Genomic DNA, 25,762 nt, shown 5'->3' with positions numbered 1-25,762 from the left:
CCTATCGAACTGTCTTGACAATGATGGCTATCAGTCGTAGTATACTATTTTCTGCCAAGCGCCCAGTATTTTCTGCTAAGCACCCAGAAGAGGCCGAGGGCGATCTGGGTGCTGGCAGACATGGGGCTGGCAGACGTGGGGCTACATTGCTACACAGCAGCAACCCCTTGCCTTTTGGCAGTAGATAGTATATTATGACTGGTATCCATCATCATCATACTGCAGTGGGTATCAGATTGTGCAATAGGCCTGAAGGCTAACTGCCAAGTGCCCAGTATTTGCTGCCAAGCACCCAGAAAATGCCGAGGGCTATCAGTCATGCTGCACCGTCGTCTTAAGATGTAAAAAATAGATTTGTTCTGTATTCATTTCCTTCCCCCCTCCCTCCGTCAAATCAACGGCCCGCTAAACCCAGGCTTAGGAGTTCAATCTCGGGGGGGGGGGGGCATTCTGTGTGACAGTTGTTTGTATTTCTCCCTGATGCACAGCCACCTTTCTTGATTTTAATTCCCTGTACCTGTATGCCATGTCGTCACTCGCCCCTCCCTCCCTCCTTCCCCTGGTCCTTCAGATACTAGTTTCGCGCCTTTTTTCAGACCAGACGCCATAGCTAGCACTGGGATCATGGAGCCCGCTCAGATCACCGCGGCAATTATGAGCACTATGAACACCACGCGCATTGTCCTGGAGTATATGCAGAGCCAGGACATGCCAAAGCAAAACCAGGACCAGCCGAGGAGGAGGCGATTGCAGCGCGGCGACGAGAGTGATGAGGAAATGGACATGGACCTAGACCAAGTCACAGGCCCCAGCAATGTGGAAATCATGGTGTTCCTGGGGCAGGTTGATGCCGTGGAACGCCGATTCTGGGCCCGGGAAACAAGCACAGACTGGTGGGACCGCATCGTGCTGCAGGTGTGGGACGATTCCCAGTGGCTGCGAAACTTTCGCATGCGTAAGGGCACTTTCATGGAACTTTGTGACTTGCTTTCCCCTGCCCTGAAGCGCCAGAATACCAGGATGAGAGCAGCCCTCACAGTTGAGAAGCAAGTGGCGATAGCCCTGTGGAAGCTTGCAACGCCAGACAGCTACCGGTCAGTCGGGAATCAATTTGGAGTGGACAAATCTACTGTGGGGGCTGCTGTGATCCAAGTTGCCAGGGCAATGAGAGACCTGGTGATATCAAGGGTAGTGACTCTGGGAAACGTGCAGGCCATAGTGGATGGCTTTGCTGCAATGGGATTCCCAAACTGTGGTGGGGCGATAGACGGAACCCATATCCCTATCTTGGCACCGGAGCACCAAGCCACCGAGTACATAAACCGCAAGGGGTACTTCTCAATGCTGCTGCAAGCCCTGGTGGATCACAAGGGACGTTTCACCAACATCAATGTGGGCTGGCCGGGAAGGGTACATGATGCTCGCGTCTTCAGGCACTCTGTTCTGTTTCGAAAGCTGGAGGAAGGGACTTTCTTCCCGGACCAGAAAATAACCGTTGGGGATGTTGAAATGCCTATCATGATCCTTGGGGACCCAGCCTACCCCTTAATGCCATGGCTCATGAAGCCGTACACAGGCAGCCTGGACAGGAGTCAGGACCTGTTCAACTACAGGCTGAGCAAGTGCCGAATGGTGGTGGAATGTGCATTTGGGCGTTTAAAAGCGCGCTGGCGCAGCTTACTGACTCGCTCAGACCTTAGCGAAAAGAATATCCCCATTGTTATTGCTGCTTGCTGTGCGCTCCACAATATCTGTGAGAGTAAGGGGGAGACATTTATGGCGGGGTGGGAGGTAGAGGCAAATCGCCTGGCCGCTGATTACGTGCAGCCAGACACCAGGTCGGTTAGAGGAGCACAGCAGGGTGCGGTGCGCATCAGAGAAGCTTTGAAAACTAGTTTTGTGACTGGCCAGGCTACGGTGTGAAACTTCTGTTTGTTTCTCCTTGATGAAATCTCCGCCCCCCCCCCCACCCGGTTAACTCTACTTCCCTGTAAACCAACCACCCCACCCTCCCCTCCCCTCCCCCCTTCAAGCACCACTTGCAGAGGCAATAAAGTCATTGTTACTTCACATTCATGCATTCTTTATTAATTCATCACACAACTAGGGGGATAATTGCAAAGGTAGCCCGGGATGGGTGGGGGAGGAGGGAAGGAAAAGGACACACTGCAGTTTAAAACTTTAACACTTATTGCTCGGGAAATCATCTAGGATGGAGTGACTGGGTGGCCGGAGGCCCCCCCACCGTGTTCTTGGGCATCTGGGTGAGGAGGCAATGGGACTTGGGGAGGAGGGCTGTTGGTTACACAGGGGCTGTAGCGGCGGTCTCTGCTCCTGCTGCCTTTCCTGCAGCTCAACCATACGCAGGAGCATATCAGTTTGATGCTCCAGCAGCCGGAGCATCGACTCTTGCCTTCTGTGTGCAAGCTGACGCCACCTCTCCTCTTCAGCCCGTGATTCAGCACGCAACCTCTGCTCTTCAGCCCGCGATTCAGCACGCCACCTCTCCTCTCGTTCATATTGGGCCTTTCTATAATCAGTCATTGACTGCCTCCACGCATTCTGCTGTGCTCTGTCAACGTGGGAGGCAGTCTGTAGTTCAGTAAACATTTCATCACGCGTCCTTCGCTTCCGCTTTCAAATATTCACTAGCCTCTGTGAAGGAGAAACATTTGCAGCTGGTGGAGGAGAAGGGAGAGGTGGTTAAAAAAGATACATTTTAGAGAACAATGGGTACACTCTTTCATGTTAAATTTTGCTGTTCACATCACACAGCACATGTGCTTTCATTACAAGGTCGCATTTTTCCTCTTATATTGAGGGCCTGCCGGTTTGGTGTGAGAGATCACTCAAGCAATGCCAGGCCACAGATTTCAGCTTGCAGGCAGCCATGGTAAGACACAGTCTTTTGGCTTTTTTAACCTTGTTAACATGTGGGGTGGTTTAAAACAGTACTGCTCTCATTAACCATACCAAGCACCCGTTGGGTTGGCCATTTAAAATGGGTTTGCAATGTAAAAGGAGGGGCTGCGGTTTCAGGGTTAACGTGCAGCACAAACCCAACTAATTCCCCTCCCCCACACACCCAATTCTCTGGGATGATCACTTCACCCCTCCCCCCCACCGCGTGGCTAACAGCGGGGAATATTTCTGTTCAGCAGAGCAGGAAGGGGCACCTCTGAATGTCCCCTTAATAAATTTGCCCCATTTCAACCAGGTGACCGTGAATGATATCACTCTCCTGAGGATAACAAAGAGCGATAAGGAATGGCTGTTGTCTGCATGCCAGCAAACACCGGGACCATACGCTGCCATGCTTTGTTATGCAATGATTCCAGACTACGTGCTACTGGCCTGGCGTGGTAAAGTGTCCTACCATGGCGGACGGGATAAGGCAGCCCTCCCCAGAAACCTTTTGCAAAGGCTTTGGGAGTACATGAAGGAGAGCTTTCTGGAGATGTCCCTGGAGGATTTCCGCTCCATCCCCATACACGTTAACAGACTTTTCCAGTAGCTGTACTGGCCACGATTGCCAGGGCAAATTAATCATTAATCATTAAACACGCTTGCTTTTAAACCACGTGTAATATTTACAAAGGTACATTCACCAGAGGTCTCCTGTGTGCCCACAGGGTCTTGGGTGAGTTCGGGGGTTACTGGTTCCATGTCCAGGGTGATAAACATATCCTGGCTGTTGGGGAAACCGGTTTCTCCGCTTCCTTGATGCTGTGAGCTATTTACATTATCTTCATCCTCATCTTCCTCGTACCCCGAACCCGCTTCCCTGTGTGTTTCTCCAGTGAGGGACTCATAGCACACGGTTGGGGTAGTGGTGGCTGCACCCCCTAGAATAGCATGCAGCTCCGCATAGAAGCGGCATGTTTGCGGCTCAGCCCCGGACCTTCCGTTTGCTTCTCTGGCTTTGTGGTAGGCTTGCCTTAGCTCCTTAATTTTCACGCGGCACTGCTGTGCGTCCCTGTTATGGCCTCTGTCCTTCATGGCCTTGGAGACCTTTTCTAATATTTTGCCATTTCGTTTACTGCTTCAGAGTTCAGCCAGCACTGATTCATCTCCCCATATGGCGAGCAGATCCCGTACCTCCCGTTCTGTCCATGCTGGAGCTCTTTTGCGATCCTGGGACTCCATCACGGTTACCTGTGCTGATGAGCTCTGCGTGGTCACCTGTGCTCTCCACGCTGAGCAAACAGGAAATGAAATTCAAACGTTCGCGGGGCTTTTCCTGTCTACCTGGCCAGTGCATCTGAGTTGAGAGTGCTGTCCAGAGCGGTCACAATGAAGCACTGTGGGATAGCTCCCGGAGGCCAATAACGTCAAATTCCGTCCACACTAACCCAATTCCGATCCCCTAAGTCCGATTTTATCGCTAATCCCCTCGTCGGAGGTGGAGTAAAGAAACCGGTTTAAAGGGCCCTTTAAGTCGAAAGAAAGGGCTTCGTCGTGTGAACGTGTCCAGGCTAAATTCGAATTAACGCGGCTAAAGTCGACCTAAACTCGTAGTGTAGACCAGGCCTAAATCTCATTGACTTCCAATGGGATTTGGGCTCCTCGGTACTTAAATTATTTATGAAAGTGCGAGTTAAACTCCTAAGTCTCTTAGGCACTTTTCAAAATTTTACCCATTGTGTCCCTGTAATGTTTTTGTAATTGATACCTATATGAAATCAAGTGCTATCTTCACTTTTATCCCCTCACTGACCAATCTATGACGGCATGAGTTGTGCAATATTTCCCCACCCCTAAAATGGGTGCACCATTCACATTGCAAAGTTAGTGTGAGCCTGAATCCTAGATGCCTTTGGCCATGTACATAGCACGTTGCTCTGTAAAATGTCAGCAGTAAGGTCAGGGTTCAGAGGTACTAGCATATGCTGACCACACCTGCTCATACCAAGTCCCATCCCAGAAATCTGCAAAGTCTGAATTTCCTGAGTGAAATCCTGTCCTATGGAAGTCAGTAAGAGTTTTGTCAGTGACTTTAATGGAGCCAGGATTTTACCCCAGAGGTTTTGAAGAACAAGGAGCGGAGCACAACAGTTGAATGCCATTATGTCCTTCTGACTGGCTTCTTTTCTGCTTACACATGCTGGATTGGGACCATGGAGTTTAACTCAAAACTGAGATATAAATCTACTTATTATAATGGCGTCCAACTCTGAATACTCACATATGATCTGAGCACCCACAATGATGCACGAAAACAGGGTAATTATATGTGCAAACAGGTAACTGAATATGCAGCTAGCCTTTTTTTTTGTTAAAGAGGTTTTGTTTGTTTTTTAAATATAAGTAAATTGGGCTTTTAGACAAAATACAGATTACTGCATTTTGCTTATCTATCCATAGTAAATTAAAATTGCTAGTAAAAAGCATTGCATGGTAAGCAATCTAAACAAGTACCCAGAAGTCACCTCCTACAAGACAGGCCCAATAAAGAAAATAACAGAACACCACTAGCTGTCACCTTCAGCCCCCATCTAAAACCTCTCCAGCGCATCATCAAAGATCTACAACCTATCCTGAAAGATAATCCCTCACTCTCACAGATCTTGGGAGACAGACCTGTCCTCGCTTACAGACAACCCCCCAAACTGAAGCAAATACTCACCAGCAACCACACACCACTGAACAAAGACACCGACCCAGGAACCTATCCTTGCAACAAAGCCCGATGCCAACTCTGTCCACATACTATTCAAGTGACATCATCATAGGACCTAATCACATTAGCCATGCCATCAGGGGCTCGTTCACCTGCACATCTACCAATATGATATATGCCATCATGTGCCAGCAATGCCCCTCTGCCATGTACATTGGCCAAACCGGACAGTCTCTACGCAAAAGAATAAATGGAAACAAATCTGACATCAGGAATCATAACATTCAAAAACCAGTAGGAGAACACTTTAACCTGTCTGGTCACTCAATAACAGACCTGAGGGTGGCAATTTTGCAACAGAAAAGCTTCAAAAACAGACTCCAACGAGAAACTGCTGAACTTGAATTAATATGCAAACTAGATACAATCAACTTAGGCTTGAATAGAGACTGCGAATGGCTGAGCCATTACAAACATTGAATCTATCTCCCCATGTAAGTATTTTCACACTTCTTATCAAACTGTCTGTACTGGGCTATCTTGATTATCACTTCAAAAGTTTTTTCTCTTACTTAATTGACCTCTCAGAGTTGGTAAGACAACTCCTACCTTTTCATGCTCTCTGTATGTGTGTATATATCTCCTCAATATAGGTTCCATTCTATGCATCCGAAGAAGTGGGCTGTAGCCCACAAAAGCTTATGCTCAAATACATTTGTTAGTCTCTAAGGTGCCACAAGTACTCCTGTTCTTTTTGCGGATACAGACTAACACGGCTGCTACTCTGAAACCAATCTAAACAAGAGAACTCTGAGTAACTCTCTGCATGACTAAGTCATAATGCTTATGTAAGTCCATGCACATTTAAAATGGGGTGGTGGTGGAATGCAGTAAATTAGGGGTGCAAATATTGGCATGTCATTTCAGATGCACAGTGTTGTCTGAATTCTGTATGTGAGCTGTAGGAATTCTTTTGTTCCTTTAATTCTTCATATTCAGTCCTAAATAAGAAACAAATTGAATCATGAAGTATAACAAGTGAAATTTCCCCTAATTACAAATACAAGCTCTCCTCTCATCGTACCCTTCTGAAGAAAGGGGTGACTTCTACAGTAAATTCCATGATCACAGAATAAATGGGACCCTGCTAATACTTAGTTCTTACATAGCAAGCAATCAAATATGTGGCTTAGCATCTTTTGCATGCCTGTATCTATTGAACTGATATTGAAAGATTCCTAATTTACAACAGCTGGAAAGAACACAAACTGAAGTAACTTGCAAATGTTAAAAAATTGCCACATTGCACACTCAATGCAATATTTTGTGTGTGCACTCGCATATTTCTGAGTACATCTCCAGCACATCTCCAGATTTTAAAGTTTTGCTCATATGGCTCATACAAGCTGAACCAATTTCCACCGAAGTTAATCTTCTCAACTCTCCTTGAAGTAAATAGATCAGGCCATTAATGAAGCTAACTTTCTTAAATATACATAGTATCATTCATCCCAAAATAATTTCACTTGTCCAATTTTTTTTCCAAAGGGGCTGAGCTCCCCTGACATTAATAGGAGTGTTTAGAACCTTTTTGAAAATTGGGCCACATCAAGATAAATTATCTACCGTTATCACTTTATCTGCCACTAAAATATGTCCACCTCTGGGCTGGAACACAATAGCTGTTTTAAGCAGTGCTCAGCAACACTACACCACAATTTAGGACAGAAAGGAAATAATACCTTATCCAGTAGAAAATACAGGGAAATTTAATAAGTAAAATGTAAAATTACCCAAATTGAAATTTGGTCACTTTATCAGGATTGACCTCCTAGTCTTGCCAAAACTACCATGAGATCTTTAATGACCCCAAGCATTGGAACTTCAGTTTTCCATCCCTGAAGGTGACTAATTGTGTCCTTATGTACAGTATACTTATACCCACTCCTTCAATACAACATTTTTAAGTGTTAAAATGGTTGACTGTCTATAGTTGCCCACCTAGTCTGAGTAAACCTTTCTCTAATTTAAAAGCTAGCTGTGGCAATAATGGTGGTACAATAATTCAGAAATAAATGCATGCTTTGCTCATTTGCATGTTCATTTACAGAATCCTCTCCCAGTTAAGTGCAATTTAATAGATGTAGTATTGTCCTGAGTGTTCGGAATTAACTAAAATATCTGGTCATTTCAATACAGCCAGAAGCATATGCTTGTCTTTGCTTTGCAAGCCCAATTATGGAAGGCTTTCCTTACTTAAAGCTTCCAGACCTATATTGAATATAGGCTGATACTAGCTGAATAAATTAAGACTTTTGCAGCTGTGAACTAGTGGGAAAGCATTTTGTTTAGCATATGGTGATGATGACGGGCAGCTGTGTGAACCATTAACTTGCCAAGATTGGAATGCCACAGATGACCCAAAGCTTTTGTTTCCTGGGTCACATGGATACTGGGTCTGGTACTAGCGGGGAACACAACTGCATTGTCCCCCAACACATTATTAAATGGGTTGTTATTGCAGTAAGGTTTTGTCATGCTCCCAGTAAGAATAGCATTCATGTGTTCTGTGTAATTAACCAACAGCATAGAGCATAATGTATCACTCATGGCCTTGGGTGGGTCAGCATGAAATTTAAGTAGTACTAATCTGCCAGAGACTGAAGCATGAAATACACTGTACATAGGAGTTACCCATTTTACAGTGTGTGATCAGCCACTGGTTCTTTATTATAGGAATGCAGAAGAAACTACAACTTTCTGTTATGCGCTCCCACCCAAAAGCCAAAAAAGGTAGGTTAGTGTCCAGCAAACAATGCTGGTAAAATGGGCTTTAATTTTAGAAAAAACTTCTATCCATTTTTAAAAGAATCAAAAAGTCATGGATTTTGAGTGACATGTTTTGTATGTCAGAATTCCATGATCAGGAATTCCATGTGACTCTAGGTTAATACAGTTAGTGAGTTATACATATATTACTTGGATGGTTGCATAATCTTAAAGTGGTGGGGAGAGGACCCCAAATCTTTTATGTTTATTTGCTGAGTTTGAATATGTGAGATTATTCTTTCAACTGTGATTTACTAAAGCCCCAGTTGCCAGGATCCATGCACATCACATGGGGAATTAAAAAGCACCAAAATATGCTCCCATTAGTCTTCCAAGCATTTCCTGGATTAGACATGGAATCAAACATTTCCCCTTAAATTAAAAGAGAGAATTGTGGTGGAAGTGGGTGTGATTTAGCAGTGGTGGGAGAAGTACTGTCAGATGTCATGTTTCACATCCATAATGACTTGTGAACAGGAAGTCTCTCTGCTTGAGCCTGTCAGGTGCTGCAGCTACTAAATAAAGACAGACTCTAAAACTGTTATGTGCTCTGCAGGTATCAATCTTTATTTTGATATCTCATTTGCAGTTCAAAGAACTTGTAGCCAATCTGTTTAAATATCAATTAGGAAACATGTCAAACCATGAACAAATCCCAATTAGGGGTTCAAGATGTCTTATGCAGGATAACAACAATTTGGACTGATCTAGAAAAGTTCGATATGAACACCGAATAGACCTAGAATGTAGCAAGCAGTTCAGATGCAATTGTATACGTCCATTTTTATGCATGTGTCTGACATTGCATTATATTTGCCCCTCAATGCACATGTGTAACTCACTGGCTAGTGCATATTATGTGTCCCTTTCTGTGTCACATCCACACAGGATGTGGGTGTGTAACTGCTCCCAGCTTGTGAGCATGGATCTTTAGCTCATGCTGAAGAGAGTCATGCTTTTAGTAGGGCTGGGTAGAAAACAATAATTCGGTTTTGTGAAAAATTTTGAATTTCTGACATTTTGCTTGTCATTGGAATGAAAACTAGACCTTTGAAAATTTTCACCAAAAAAACAGAGAGAGAGACACACTCTGAATCAGACAGAACAGGGAATGGAACCCGAGTCTGTGTCATCCCAGGTGAGTGCCCTAAGCTCTAAATTATTGGCTATTCAGGATGTCTCTGTCTCTTGATTTAACCAGAAATTCCATCCTGGACCTGAAAAACCATTTTGATAGATGAACATTTCCCAATGAAAAACATTTAATAAAAAAAATTCCCAACCCACACTAGTTTTTAGCATTGGAGCGCCTGTGTTCAGTCCCCACTCTGATGGCTAAGACAGTGGCCGTCACACATACACAATACTCATTATCACTAATGGTATTTATATACACCCTCTGAGGAGAGAGCTATACTTCTTTGTGGGTTTTTTTTATGACCGTACTTGCGATGGTCTTTTTAGAAAATAAATGGGCATTATAGACAAAGAATGCCAAATAAACTCCACCATTAGTGCCATGGTAAGGCCGTAAGCAATTAAGCACTCAACTCTGGAATTTCCCGAGTCTTAATGATGGTTGATTTCATTTTTTTGACCTCACCTCACATTCTATTCCAGGATGTGGAATAAACCTGCAGCCCAGAGAGGGGATTTTTGTGGCCTGCAGGTGATGTCAAGATTATGTAGCATCTTCACTTTCATAGCTTCAGAAAGAACTTACCATACGTGAACCAAGTATAAAGTGAGGCAATAATGTTTGCCTGGGTCTGCAAACAGCTTGAACCAATGATTCAGAGGGGTAAACTCTCTTAGAATTATAGGGTTAGAAGGGACTACAAGGACCATCTAGTCTAACCCTCTGCCAAGATGCAGGATTTGTTGTTTCTAAACCATCCAAGACAGATGGTTATCCGCCCTCCTTTTGAAAACCTCCAGTGAAGGAGTTTCCACAACCTCCCTAAGCAGTCTGTTCTATTGTCATATTGTTCTTACATTTAGGAAGTTTTTCCTGAGATTTAATCTAAATCAGCTATGCTGTATTTTTAACCATTGCCTCTTGTCCTGCCCTCTGTGGCAAGAGAGAACAACTTTTCCCCATCTTTTTTATGGCAGCCTTTCAAGTATTTGAAGACCGCTATCATGTCCCCCCTTAATCTCCTCTTTTCCAAACTAAACTTACCCAGTTCCTTCAGTTTTGCTCATATGGCTTGCATTCCATACCTTTGATCGTCTTTGTCGTTCGTCTACGGATCCTTTCCAGTTTCTCCACATCTTTTCTATACATTAGTGACCAAAATTGGACACAGTATTCCAGCTGAGGCCCAGCCAGTGCTGAGTGGAGCAATACTATCACCTCCTGTGACTTGCATGCAATGCTTCTGTTAATGCAACCTAAAATTGCATTTGCTTTTCTTGCAACAGCATCACAATGCTGACTCATGTTGAGGTTGTAATCCACCACACTCCCAGATCCTTCTCAGCAGGGCTGCTGACAAGCCAATTGTCCCCCATTCTGTATTTGCGCACTTGATTTTTCTTCCCTAAGTGTAGCACCTTGCATTTGTCTGTTGAATTTAATTATGTTGTCTGTAGCCCAGTTCTCCATTTAATCAAGATCCCTCTGAATTTTAACTCTATCCTCCAAAGTATTGGCAACTGCCCTTCCCCCCGCCCCCAGCTTTGTGTCATCTGCAAATTTGATCACCCAGGTCATTAATAAAGCTGTTAAACAACATCGAGCCCAGAAGAGATCCGTGTGGAACACCACTTGAGACCTCCCTCCAATCTAACATCATTCTATTAATAGTTACTCTTTGTTTGTGGTTGTTTAATCAATTATGTATCCACTTAATGGTAGTTCCGCTGAGCCCAGGTTTCTCCAGCTTACTTATCAGAATGTCGTGTGGGACTGTATCAAAAGCCTTGCTGAAAACCGGGTATATTATGTCCACTGCTGCCCCCTATCCACCAAACCAGTTACCCTGTCAAAGAAGGAAATCAAGCTGGTTTGGCATGATTTGTTCTTAGTAAATCCATGCTGGCTGCTATGATTGCCTCGTCAACCTCCAAGTATTCGCAAATTGAATAGTTTTATACTTTGCTCTAGTAGCTTCCCAGGTATTGAAGTCAGGCTGACTGGTCTAGAGTTCCCCAGCTCCTCCTTCCCCCTCTTTTTAAAGATGGGCACTACGTTAGCCCTTCTCCATTCTTCTGGGACCTATTCTATCATCCATGAAAAAAGCAAGTAGTTCCTTCAAGCTGAAATTGAACCTGCAACCTATGGATTGCTATATAAATTGAACCCATAGTCTACTGCTCAACCAGCTGATCTACTGCAGGAAGACAGTAGCTTGTCTTCCACTAATCTGATTGGACTGTCATCTCTACAGCCCAATGATGATACTTAAGTATTAACATTAATTATTTGATTAATCTTGACCTGAAAAGAGCTCTGTGAAGTCTGAAAGCTTGTACATTCCACCAACAGAAGTTGGTTCAGTAAAAGATATTACATCACCTACCATGTCTCTTCATATTCTGGGACCAATATGACTACAACAACATTGCAAACTAATGTTTAATTGCTGATCATTGTAGCAGATGAAATGGGAGAAAGGAGTGAAAATGACCCCATTGTGGTGGAAATTGGGAGTTTCTGCAGGGAAGGCAATGCAGGGGAAAGAAGAAAGGAGATGCCCAAAGACAGGGATAGGGAAGAGAAATAGAGAAAGTGAATAGGGATTTGGGAGAAACCAAGGGCAGAAATAGCTGTGGAGCTAAAGGGGAGCATGTTTTCTCACTGAAAGATGAATATGACAAGGCACTGAACAAACAATAAATAATTAAACCTGTAATTACTACATAAAAGCTGTATTTATGCTTGTTCTCTGTGCAAACTTCCCATTTAAAAAAAGTGTTAGTTATGGAAAAGCCTTCCCCTGTAGTAGCCACACATACATGCACCTGAGTGTTCACCATGACCAACTAACACATTTTTAAACATGACTCTTTTTGTCTCTGCTAGGTGTTTAAGTGGTGTTTAAAAGACAGGATCATAGGACTGGAAGGGACCTTGAGAGGCCATCTAGTCCAGTCCCCTGCACTCATGACATGACTAAATATTATCTAGACCATGTTAACTAAAACACACAAACTAATATGTTTGCTAACCATCTCCTTTTCCTACTGAAGCAAACCCATAAGCTTCATGGGCTCCTTGGTCTGACAGTTCTAAAAGAGGCATCTTTATCCCATATGTCTTTAAGTAACTTGCTTCACATTTGCTATGATCACGAGGTATTAGGGCAAGACTCAGGTTTTAATACTATTGTTATTTCTCCGATAAAAGAGATCTTTTTAAGAATGAGTCCTTAAATAGATGCCTTTTAGCTTTCTTAAAATTCATGACTCAAAAGATAATAACTAGAGACAATATTTTTTGGAGAAGAGCAAAGACATTACACAGTGCTTCCGCAAGTAGAAAATATTTGCAGCAAGAGGTAAATCATCAGCTATTTCAAATGCTTTCCAAATGCATCAGAAATACTTGTAGGAAAGATACAATAACAACTTTAATTTTAGAACTTTTTTAGTAATGACAGAAATGCATCAATTGAGCTTTTATTTTATTTAACCAGCTTGACATACCCTTCCATAGTTTGGTTTGTGTTAGTTCTTTTATTTTTTTTACAACTGCCCTAAAAGGGTATAAAACATAGTACCTTCCAGAAAAAAGGAAGCAAATAAAACCAACACAGTGTTGCATGTTTTCCACATGAACTGGTTTACTAAAAAACCCAAAAAACTCCACACCACCACAATTTGTATCCAAATCAGACCCATTATATTGGTGTGGCACTTTCATTTCATTGCCATTTGAATATTGGAAAATAGGGCTTTGTGACCTTTTTTTAGAGAAAGCTGTAACAACTAGATTATTTTTGTTTCTCTCTGGACACCCCAATAGAAAAAAAGTTGGAGCGAGGCTATCACTAGCAAGAGGGCTCTTATGGGCTTTTATCAAAGCAATCTGATGCTAGAGATACCATAATAACTGTTGCACCTTTCCTCTGGCCTCACAGAGAAACATCAGGCTTTCATTTTGTGGACCTCCCAACTCCCATCCTGGTCACCCTGTACCTTGGCTCTTCGAACCGTCCGAATGGCTAACTTTACAGTATTCTTGGACACAAACATCTTGAAGACATCATAACTGGAAAGCAATAAAAATGCACACTACGTGTTTCTCGCTGATTCATTAGATCATAGTATTTCAAAGGCCACAGGAGTCAAAAGAACATTAACAGTTATGAGGCAAAAATAGGGAAAAAATCTTATTTCTTTAGGTTGAAGGAAGGAACCAAATCTAATTTAAAAAACTAATGTTTCTTTCCATTCAAAGTAAGGTATGAACCCATCCATGGAAAGGTCTTTTCAGAAATTAACCTCACTTTGAAATGGATTTGTTTGGGGAAAAAAATCTGAATGAATCTCAAATCTCTTGATACATTAATAAATACTCAGGCTCAGAACATGACATGAAATACTCTTCTCTCTGAAAGTCCACTGGCTGAAGTGCAAAAATTTCAATGGATCTTTGGGATCAGTGGAATTGGTAACATATTCTCATCTTTGATTTTTCATTTCTCTGGTTAGGCCAAATCTTCCAATTCATAAGCAAATCTCGAATGACTTGAGATAACGTACAGGGAACTGCACCAAATTCTGCAAACTTCACTGAAGCTAAACTCCCATTTAGAATTGTATCCTTTTCTGGATCTTTCTCTGGTTGTGAGTTTCCAGCGAAACTTGCGCTTCTGGAAAATTTGACCAATGGGTGCGATGTTATCAGTCATAAGCTTTTGTTCCAGCTGGTCAATCCAGAATTGGCTTTCTAGTTCTAGAAAGGTGTAACTTTATATGAGAAGTACAAATGTTCAAGTGGTTGTCTCAAATCGTCCCGACAGGTTATCCAACACGTTTAACAGTATGACCAAGAAAAGTAAATCTATCCATCCTCCATACAGTTTTTCAATTTGTACAACTCTTATGGTTACAAAATACAGATATTGTAACCCAGACATACTAGAGAAGAAGGCTGGTCTTACAGTTATGACCTAGGACTGGGGCTTAGTCCTGAGTTTCTGTTTTTGGCTTTGCTACTGGCTTGTTACACATTATTTAATCTCTGTGTCTGTTTCCTCACTTGTAAAATGGGCAAGATAATGCATTGTTTACTATTCTGAATTTGGAACTAGAAATCAGGAATTTGAGTCCTAATCCCATCCTTGACAGATATACTCTGTGACTGAGGTAGGGTGACCAGATGTCCCAATTTTATAGGGACAGTCCCGATTTTGGGGGCTTTTTCTGATGTAGGCACCTATTACCCTCTACCCCCGTCCCGATTTTTTTACACTTGCTATCTGGTCACCCTAGGCTGAGGGCAAGTCCATTTAATCACTTGGTACCGTGGTTTCCACAGTACTATCTTAGTCTTAGTGACCCAATCAATGTAGCTATTTTAAACAAGAGGGCAGGATGCGTAAGTGAAGGGACCTCGACTCCACAAACTTCTAAGAACAGAGTCTGGGGGTGAAATCTTGGCCCCACTGAAGTCCATTGCAAACCTCCCATTGACTTTAATAGGGTTGAAATTTCACCCTGGGACTTTATAACCTCCAGACACTGTAAGATACTCCTCTTTTCTCAGACTTTTCTGAGAGGAGGTTGCAGTGAGGAAGAGTGGAGGTCTTACACCTATTAAATTTGGGGTTGTATTCTTACTTGTACAAGGCCTATAAATTAGCATAGATAGTATCTTTTTCCCCCCTAATGCACACATTTGAAAAATGAGGATACTTCCTTATCTCAGATAGGACGAGTGACTGAGGTTTAATTTGAAGTCCTTGTGTGGAAGGCACAATAGAAACAAAAAATATCACTATTATTATATACGTGATCAATGTGTATTGCAACATTTTGCAATGGGGATTGCAATATTCAATTCCAGAGCTGTAGGTAACATGCTACAATTGAAAAGGTATTGTGTGACCAGTCTTTTAGTGCAACGAAATAAACCCCACAGAGCGTTGCAAGTTCTTCTCTCTCATTTTCCGTAGGCAAAATGAGAACTAACAACATTTCTTGGGGCCTGAGGTATGAAAATCTAAAATTATGCACCTATGTAGTTTCTTCATTAACTTTTCCAAGCCTCCAAACAAGACAAATTTTATTTATTTTCCCTAATGATTCTTTGATGATACATTGTTCAAATTGCAGAAATAAAGATATCTATACATTGAAACCTGTCTCCTTCAGATCTTGAAGAAATATGTATATCTAACCAACTACTGGCACACCAACAATTAAAACATTACATTTCAAACCATTTTAGAGTGCAAACTCTTTTAGGGAGTATGCTGACATCTACATGATATCCTCACTATTCTCATGATATCCTCAGTGCTAGATTTTGCATTTGAATCTCTAATTTAGATGAAAGATGTATAAAATGGATGTGGGCAGATAGATTCCTGTTGGTATATATTTAAGGAGATTCAAAAGCATAAATTATTTTATTCAAAGTCAATTTCAATTTAATTATACTAAATTAAATCCACCACCCCCCTTTTATAACTGGGAGTACAGAAAGAGATTAAGGTTTCTAAGAAAAAACACTCCTTTCAAACAAACTATGCCATGGTCTGAAGATCGATTATTGCTGACACAGACAGCATGTGGATATTGGGATCTGTACCCTTTCATAGTTGTCAGGATAAAAGTCAAGCCAAATGTTCCATTTGCAGCAGTCTACAGAAATCTGCAGAGTGCAGTAAATTAAATTTAGCTCTAAGGCTTTCAAAGGCAAGCCATCCTTTGTTACGTGTTAATTACAGTAAGACTGGGTCTGACCCAAAAACCCACAGAAGTCAATGCAAAGACTTCCATTGATTTCAATGGGCTTTGGATCAGGCTCTGTATGAGCTGCTGTTATGCTTATACACCCAGTAGAGTAAATTTCATTACATGCCTCCTGATACTCTTTGGAGATTCAAGTGCTTGATGAATGTCAACCAGTATGGTAAAAAATAGGGATGGACTCTGTTGGAGTTAGATTGTATAGGATCCTTGGGGTAAGATCCATGTCTTTCTCTTCCCATACAATATTGAGCATGTTGTTAGTGCTCAATAAACATCACAATTACAATAGAGTGAACCTAATTAGATAAAAAGGGAATTGACATTTACTCAAAACTCTGATTACCTTAGCCTTTTTTTGAGGTTCTAAAGTGTAAAACTTTTTTGTTGTTAACTACTGTGTATCACTGTGCCTTTACTTTCCACTGGAACTGGAAGCAGAATTATTGAAATACTAGGAGAGAAAAATCTGTTCTTGTGGTATTTTTAACTTTGCTCAATCAGGTCTACATGTACTTATAAGAGAGCTGGTTCTGTTGAGAATTCTAGATCTAGTGGCTTTGTCAACCAGCTGTGGGCATCCTTCCTTTTTCCTATTTTACTGATCCAAACTTATAGCTGAACCAATGCACATACTTGTCAGCAGATCCAGCCTAGTATTAGCTCCTTTTTACCACTGCAGGTTTTTTTACTGATCTTTTCCTTTTAAATTTTAAAATGAACAGAGGATATCACGGATCATCCAAGAGTAACTTCAGAGACAGACAGACTGTCAAAGTAAGCTGAGACACTGATGATGCATTTGTATAAATTTGAAAATTGACAGCTGTGGCAGGTAGTAGCTGCAATGTGGATGTAAGTCATAATTTACAAGTGCAGTATGATTGTGGCAACATAGACTCTATGAAATGTTGTTTTCACAGTACAATCACTCACTCCACTTTTGTCTTCATCTCTTTCATAGAGGTGCTATCTCACCCATGAAGGTTTTTTACTGTGGATTATGTGTAGTCGTGAATTAGGATAGTTTATTTCCTTTTAGGACAGTGCCTTCACTTTATATTGGTCCTTTTATATTACTGACTTGCAGGGTATATTACGTTATATACATGAGTTTGGTTGGGTATTGTCGATGCTATAGAGATTGGTTTAAAGCTTTCCCTGTACCTTTTGTAACCAGAATTTCATCAAGGGTATAAATGGTGGTTTTGCCTCAAATAAAATCCAGATTCAAACTGCTTTAACAGCTAAAAATATCTCTCGTGAACACATTAGCAAAGTGAATCTGATTTTTTTCCCCCCTCTATCGTAGGGTACTGGTTGTCCCTTTCCAGCTTGACAGCACAGGAAAAGGTGCCTTATAGTCAGAACCAGATTTTCAGTCTTAGTCACTGTAATTGCAAACACTTATTTTTGTATATGCCTATTTTATGTGCACAAAATACCTGATGTGGGGTTTTTTTGTTTTTGTTTTTTGGATCTGAACATGGCCAGTTCTTAACTGTCTCTGTGAGATTTAGGCTCCTAAGTGCCAAAGTCACTTTTGAAAATTGAATTTAGAGTTCTAACTCATTCAGGGTATGTCTTCACTGCAGTGTAAGCCCAGAGTTAGTGGGCCTCTAGTCAGCGGACTTTGTGTTAGAGAACCCAGAGCTTGAACAGCTACGGTGATTGTCAACCACAGATTAAGAATTTTCTAACCTGAGTTCAAACCCATTGCTCTGACATCCACACTGCAGTACACAGACTTGAATCCAACCAACTATATGCCAGACTTCCTGGCATCTTCCAGAAATGTTGCCGCTCTAGCCCTTTGATCATGATGCACTGTAGGAAAAATTGGCTGTCCACCCTGCACGTTACAGGAAGTTTGAACAGCCTGCCAGCGCAGCCAGCCAAGCAGTCATTTTGGTCTGTGTGCTCCCAGCAACCGGAGCCAGCAACATGGAGCAGGTGCCATTTGAAGAACTTTTCTTGCTTGCCAGGAAACGGGCAGAGCTTCTGTGAGATGCTGGTGGATATTTCAGTAGAATTTTCTGACCAACTGAAGGCACCTGGCAGAGCAAATGATGGAGCATGAGGAGGAGGACACAGTCATAGCCAACTTGAACTGGCTGATGCTGCTCATGACACTCATTGCAGCCATGGATGCCCTCTACATAGACCGGTGCTTCTGGAGCAGGGCCATAAGCACAGACTGGTGGGACCACATCATCATGCAGACTTGAGGTGACCAGCAGGGAGTCCAGAACTTTCTCATGAAGAAAGCTACATTTCAGGAGCTTGGTGGGTGGCTTGTCCCGACCCTCCAATGTAAAGACACACACATGAAGGCAGCCTTGCCAGTCCAGAAGTGGGTTGCCATAACCATCTGGAAGCTGACCACCCCAGACTGCTACACGTCCGTTGACAAGCGGTTCGGTATTAGAAAGTTGACTGTGGATAAAGTGGAGGCAGAGGTTTCTGAGGCAATCAGGTGTGTGGCTTACCCCAAAGTGGCCAGCATAAATGATATTCTTGAAGTAATTGCTGGCTTTGAGAAAATGGGGTTTTCTAACTGTGAGGGTGCTATTGATGGGACTCATGTCTATAGTTTTCCCTCCTCAGTGAGCACATGGGTACATAAATTGCAAAGAGCACATTGTTATGCAGGCCCTCATGGACCACAGAGGCTGATTTATGAATGTCAGCATGGACTGCACTGGAATAGTTCATGATGCCAGAATTTTTCACAGAGCGGGAGTCTACTTTCACAGAGAGGCTGGGACACTATTCCCATCAAATGACATTGTCATGAATGGAGTTACTGTCCTCACCATTGTTCTGGGGGGACCTCGCACACCTGCTTTTGCCTTGGCTTATGAGACCATACCCTGATATCAGAGACCCTGGCAAAGGAAGGTTTAATTACACTCTCAGCCTGTGTAGAATGGTTGCTGAATGTGCATTTGGCAGATTGAAATCCCATTGGAGCATTGGTGCTAGCACTACAGGCACAGGTGATGCTGCAGCACCCCCGGGCTTGAAGTGGTTTCCATCATATACAGGGTTTGCAGTTTGGTTCAATGGCTCTCAGCGCCCCCACTATAAAACTTGTTCCACCACCCCTGCATGGGAGAGGTCTACAAACCCATTTGGATTCCAGTGTCATCAATGCTGTGCACATTACTAGGGCTTGCTGTGCTCTTCACAGTCTTTGTGAAGCCAAAGGTGAGCCATTTCCCGCGAATGGACCTATAATACTGAGGGACTGCTGAACTGGTACACTTAACCAGAAAGTGCACCTACCGCAGCTGGAGCTGGATGCAACTGGGCAACAGAAGTCAGGGATGCTTTGTGTTTCCACACTATGGACTAGCATGACCCAATGGAAGAGGGAGAATAGTACCTTTATGAATGTGATTGTGGGGGAGGAGGGGTTGACTGCTTGAGGGGGGAGTTGATTGATGTGCAATGTACTTATGAAAGACCTGACCACTTATCAAATGCGGGAGGGGTGGTTGGGTGACAGTATGGATTGATATAAGGAAGTGATAAAAGAATGGATTAATGTAGCTAACTATATTGAGGAATGGTGTTTTGCATACTAATTACCAGTTGTCCCTGATCATATGTTTACCTTTATTATGTGAAATATGCACATTGTATGATGTGATGCAGTGGTAGCAATAAACTTTCTTGATAAAATGCTTTATGTATAAACGTGTATTAGAAAAGTACGATATTCACCCATTGCCAGGCAGGCCAGCTGCCAGTACCACACCAACACACCAGTAACAACAAACCCTTAAAAAAAGCACATGAACGAGAGCAAACAGTGAAACCATGTACAAGACAGAAACCCCCTAGTGTTGCATGTCCCCTGATCCCGTTCTCTTTTCCCTTCCTTTCATGTTTGCTGTGCACTTGGCACTGGGGGAAGGGGTGGAGGCACATTCACAGTGGAGGGGGTCAAAATGGAAGAATGCATGGGGCACAGTGGCCCTGCCCAGCCACTCATAGGCCCTGATTGCATGGGCCACCTGACCATGGAGTTGTCCAAGCTGTTTCTGAACTGCATCACAGGATACTGCGGAGGGTACTCAGGGCATGCTGCGGGTGCAGCAGGAGTTAGTACGTTTGCAGTCATTGGTGGTAGCAGCCACCCCGACAGTTCTTTCTGCTGCCCTCTGTCCTCTTCCCTTAGCTGCCATTCCTGTTCCAAGAACTGTGAAGCAAGTGCCTGCTCCCCTGCTGAATCCCTGTCCTCAAGCAGCCAGCCCGAGCCTTGCCTCTCGCCATGCCTTTCCTCTACCCATAAGTCCCCCTATCTTTGGTACTGGACTTGCTTGTTGGCCCTCTCCAGAACTTCAACTATAAGTTCCCCATGGCAATGCTTCCCCTTTGAACGGCCTGAGAAGGAACATTGGTCCAGGCTTCTGCTGCTGTGTGGGTGAGCTGGGGAGGAGCTGCAGCCAGTAGAGGTTGAGGGGCCTGGAACAGGACAAGGCACAGAGGGTTATTGTCTCAGATAGCCCAGTGTGGAAGCACAGAAATGTTAAAATGGAGCCAGAAGCCTACCAGGCTCCAGGGCGGCTTCTGTCCCTTCCATCTCTGTTGCTAGTTCCGCGGCAGGCTGTTCCTTGGTGCAAGGATAGGGCATCAAAAAGCTCCTCCAAGTATGGCCCAGGATGTCCTACAGCTGCTTCTGCGGCAAAGCTCTCCACTTCAGTGGGCACTCTCGGTGCCTGCTGCTGGCTCCCATCAGTCCCCATGCTGGATTCTGGGGGAAATGGGTCACCATCCTGGCTGACCAAGTCATTGTGCGCTGCTTTTGGCTCTATGCTTGGGGCAGTACCCAGGACCAAGTCAAACTCCTCATAAAATGGGCACGATATCAGCAAGTTGCCTGAGATGTGGTTCTGGTCCCTGGTTTTCCAGTATTTGGTCTTGAGCCACTTAATCCACTCCCTCAACTGATCACTGGGTCCAGTAAATTTCCAACTCTGTAAGACTCTTCACTGGTATGCATGGTCATTCCTAATACTCTTACTAAAATCCACTGTTTTAATTCTGGCCTCACACCAGAGATTAAACAAAATCTGGCTGTGCTCCTGTGACCATGAAGCAGCGCACTTTTCAAAGGACTACTTCTGATCAGTGTCCATTGCAAACACACAATGTTCTCCAAAGGTGTGTTTGCAGCTCAGCGGTCAGAATAAAAGGGAAGGGTTAATTGCTGATTCAATGAGCTGCTACACTACAACAAGGGAGGTTGCTTCCATTTCCCTGGAGTCATTTGGCAATTCTTGGGATAGAGAGGACAAAGGAAGTTGGACCATGGGGTTGTGGGATACTTTTGGTGAATGTCCAAGACATGAGTGTGGGGGTGCTTCATCTACACTGTAAAACAATAGGGCTTAAGCCCAGGGTCCCGTCTTGACTCAAGCTTGAACCTCCACTCTCACAGGGTGCTGGGACCTTGGGTCCAAGCACGAGTCGGAGAGATTTGTGTATAGACGGAAAGGAGGGTTGGACTCAAGCCTGAGTCTGAGCCTGGGTTTATGTTGCAGTGTAGACATACCCTTAGGTACTTTTGAAAGTGTTACGCTAGGCTACTGTGGATGGTACCATATTTAATACCATGTCAAGTTAAACCTGGTAACAGAGCAAATCCAATTGATGCTGTCTTTTGTCTATGTTGGGGCTCTCAACAGTTGAGTCTCTGTGTAGCTGAACTGGTGTTAGCAACAATGGGAAACTTTCTAAATATTTCCCTAGCGTAGTCAAAGCTACAGATTCCACCTCTGAGTTGAATTATAGTCAACCTCGCTAACACAAAATTTTAAGAATAGCTTCCATTTCATCAAAGGTTAGTAATTCATATTTGCCCATTTTGATACATTAACACAATGTATACAGTGATGTACAGAATTCTGGAACTTTCCCAAATACCTAAGATACACTTCAAGTTTTTGAACTGTAGCATGTGGATATCAAAATTATTTTAGAGGTGGTATTTCAGCATAAGGGGCAAAACGGGCTCTTGTACTTTTAGGATAAAGTCACAGCTCCTAAAATACCCATAGTTTGCTCAACAACTTCAGATATCTTTTTAGTCTGGTTTCTTAATTTCTTTTTACTAAATATTGATTTCAGTTCACTACTGTTTTGACAATACCAAAAATCAATAGATTACAAACATGAATGTTGTAATGAATAGTTTCTCCTGTATTAGAATTTTATATTTTTAGAGCAAGTGCAAGTTAGCATTGTGGACAGATCTTCCCTGAACCCTTATTTAAGTTAATGATAAGGGCAGATTCCAGTGGGGTTGTGGGGGAAGTGGGAGCATTTGGATCAGCTCCAGAGTGTGAACTGTGTAAAAAGCATGGTGGGAAAGCCACTTGCTTATAGCTGGCTAGCTAGCTATAATGAAGTTCAGTGCAATGACAATGTAGTCCTTAGTGCCTTCACTGAGATTCAGAAAATTTCCCATCACTTTGGGATTTTTGCCTTTGGTTTTGTTTCCATTTTTGTGTGTCTCTGTGCTTCATGGCTTTAACCACGGCTGGAACTGGAAAAACAAAAAGAAAAGCCTTTTTTCTCCTGGTATTTCCACTCTGGCCAAAATGAGGAAGCAATGGAAATCGAGCAAGTCTATTCAAATGAGATTTCCAGCCTGACTTCTTTGACCAAAGAGGTTCTCATGTAGGTTTTGGGTAATCAGACATTGGAACTCAGTAGCTTTGTGCTTCCCTGAGGTGGTGTCTTGTAGGGTCAATGGTTGGAAAGTAATAGCTACAATATGAAAATGTTGGGCCAGCTTCTGATCTCAGTTATGCTGGTATAATTCCACTGAAATCAACGGTGTTACTTCAGAATAAACACTAATGTAATGAAGATTCCAGAAGAGGAGCCCACAGATTCACATCAGCCAGCCATTTTTATTCAATTATCTCCTATGCAACCTCACTGGTCGCTAGCAATATACTTATCGCTAAACCTACAATACAGGCCCTTAATATGGTGATGTCTTTGCACTGAAGCAGTGTTACCGGTTTTGCTCTCTAATGTGGCTAGCATTTTACTTGCAACACAAAACCTATCAATGCCTCTGTCATAGGGACATACTGTATATGAATTCAAAAATGAGCTGCACAAATCTTTTTGTTAAGAAATCCAAACCCACGCAAAACTTGTGTGGTTCATTCAAAGTGCAAATTTTCTTGAAAAGTTTGCCTGAGTTCTCCAGCTTCTTGAGATAGTTTGGATCCATTTTTTTGTGCAATCCCTCAAATCTCCCTTCAGGTGCCAGTGAGTGATTTTTTTGTCTTGACATAAAACCAAGCAAAATGCTTATTCATAGATCCATAGATTTTAAGCCCAGAAGGTCCATTTATGATCATTTAGTCTGATCTCCTGTATAAAAGAGGCTATGTAGGTCATCCAGTAATTCCTGCATCTAGCTCAACAACTTATGGATGGATTGAAGTTCTTAACCAGGGGGTATGCTTACCCCTTGGGATATGGAGAGGTCTTCCAGGGGATACTTAACTCATCTATATCAGTGTTTCTCAACCTGGGAGTTGCGACCTCCAGGAAGGTTGTGGGACAGGTTTAGGGGGTTCACAAGTGCAGAGTCGGCATTAGGGGATGGCAAGCAGGGCAATTGCCTGGGGCCTCACGCCACAGGGGGCCCCACGAAGCTAAGTTACATGCTTCAGCCCCAGGTAGTGGGGCTTGGGCTTCAGATAAGCCTCACAAATGAAAAACAGGCTCAAGTATCACACTGAAAAGTAAGTACCATATAATTATAAAATAAATCGATTGGAATATATTGTAAAAATGAGAAAGTAAGCAATTTTTCAATAATAGTGTGCTATGACACTTTTGTATTTTTATGTCTGATTTTGTAAGCAAGTATTTTTTAAGTGAGGTGAAACTTGGCGTACGCAAGACAAATCAGACTCCTGAAAGGGGTACAGTAGTCTGGAAAGGTTGAGAACCACTGGATTAAAACATATCTCTGTTTCACTTGTTTCGCTTTGTGTGGTTGGGTTCATCTGGAAAGGGGTCACAATGTTATCAAAGCCTGACAAGCTATGGGTGGCTGAAATTCGAGAATCAACAGACTGGACTAACTCTATAGTTATCACAGAAAAAAGCCAAATATTGGCCTTATAGGTGGAATAAGAGAAGGTAAACGAAGCTATATACAGGGAGCAATTTGAATAAAATGAAAAATATACAGGTTTAATATAACTGACCATGCTCCTAGTTCAAATTCCTGGTATATTCTACTCACTAAAGCATCATTGCTCTACCTAATCACATTTAATACCCTACTTGGGCACTGCAGTTGCTTAGGACTTGTGTTTATGAATAAACTTCCTGGGCACTGTTTATTCCAAGTGCATCAACGAGCTATTTGGGGACACAGGATGGAGTGGTTATAATGATTATCACTCTCATTGCTGATCTGTTGGCATTTCTCAAAGCACAGTCAGAGACCAAAATGAGCCCTATCTCTGTACTTTGTCACCTTTGTTCAAGTTTTCAGAAAATGATTTAAATTCATCGGTCTTTCTCCCTTGGTGTTTTACCTACAGTTCTGGAGATATACATTTCTGTCATCCAGCATGGTGAATTCCATTGAATAACAGTGAGTCCCTGAAAAAGACTCCCTACCTGCAAAATGGGTAGAATTTATGACTCCAGTACTAATTTTATATAGTTTTTTGTACATGGAAGTGGAATAGTCCTCTAACCTGTTGCTAGAATTGAACAGTGTCACGTGAACTCCTTGAGAGAAGAAGGCAAAAAAGATCTGTTCTCTCTGTTAATTTTTCTAGTCTAGCTGTCCATGGAACCACATTAGCTTTATTATTAATGTAATACAAATAAATAACACCTAGAATCTCTAACTGAAGTAGAGCCCTATGGACCTAAGCAGCGTACACTCATACAGTAACAGAAAGATGCTATCCAAATAGCTTAGACTCAAAATATACAAGACAGACAAAGGATGGGGGAAAGGAAGTACTATTACACCCAATTTAGAGAAGGGGAACTGAGGCGCAGAGATTAAATAACTTGCCCAAGGTCATGCAGGAAGTCTGTGGCAGAGCCAGAAATGGAACCCCCATCCTCTGAGTCCCAGTACAGTGATTTTACCCAGGACCATCCCCACTTCTCACTATAAGTTGAAAATAACAGAGCACTTCAAAATGGTGGTTTCAGTTCACGTGGAATCTCAACCCCAGTTTTGGTAGACGGGGCCCTTAATATTGAATCAATGCCATAAAATAGTACTGTGAGGTAGTGTAATATTTATGAATGATTCATAAAGTATCCTTGCTGGACAAATTCCAGATTGCCCACCTAAATTCATCCCCGTGCTGTTTCAAT

At 42.7% G+C, this 25,762-nt stretch overlaps 1 protein-coding gene across 1 annotated transcript in view; it reads left to right on the top strand.

The window, feature by feature from the left end:
• SCUBE1 (signal peptide, CUB domain and EGF like domain containing 1) overlaps positions 1-25,762 on the top strand; it is a 314,156-nt gene that overhangs the window by 30,178 nt on the left and 258,216 nt on the right. The gene's annotated exons all lie outside the window — the stretch shown is intronic.

The sequence above is a fragment of the Emys orbicularis genome, chromosome 1 (assembly GCF_028017835.1).
Source record: "Emys orbicularis isolate rEmyOrb1 chromosome 1, rEmyOrb1.hap1, whole genome shotgun sequence".
Classification (NCBI taxonomy): Eukaryota; Metazoa; Chordata; order Testudines; family Emydidae; genus Emys; species Emys orbicularis.
This window is presented reverse-complemented; position numbering and strand designations above follow the sequence as displayed.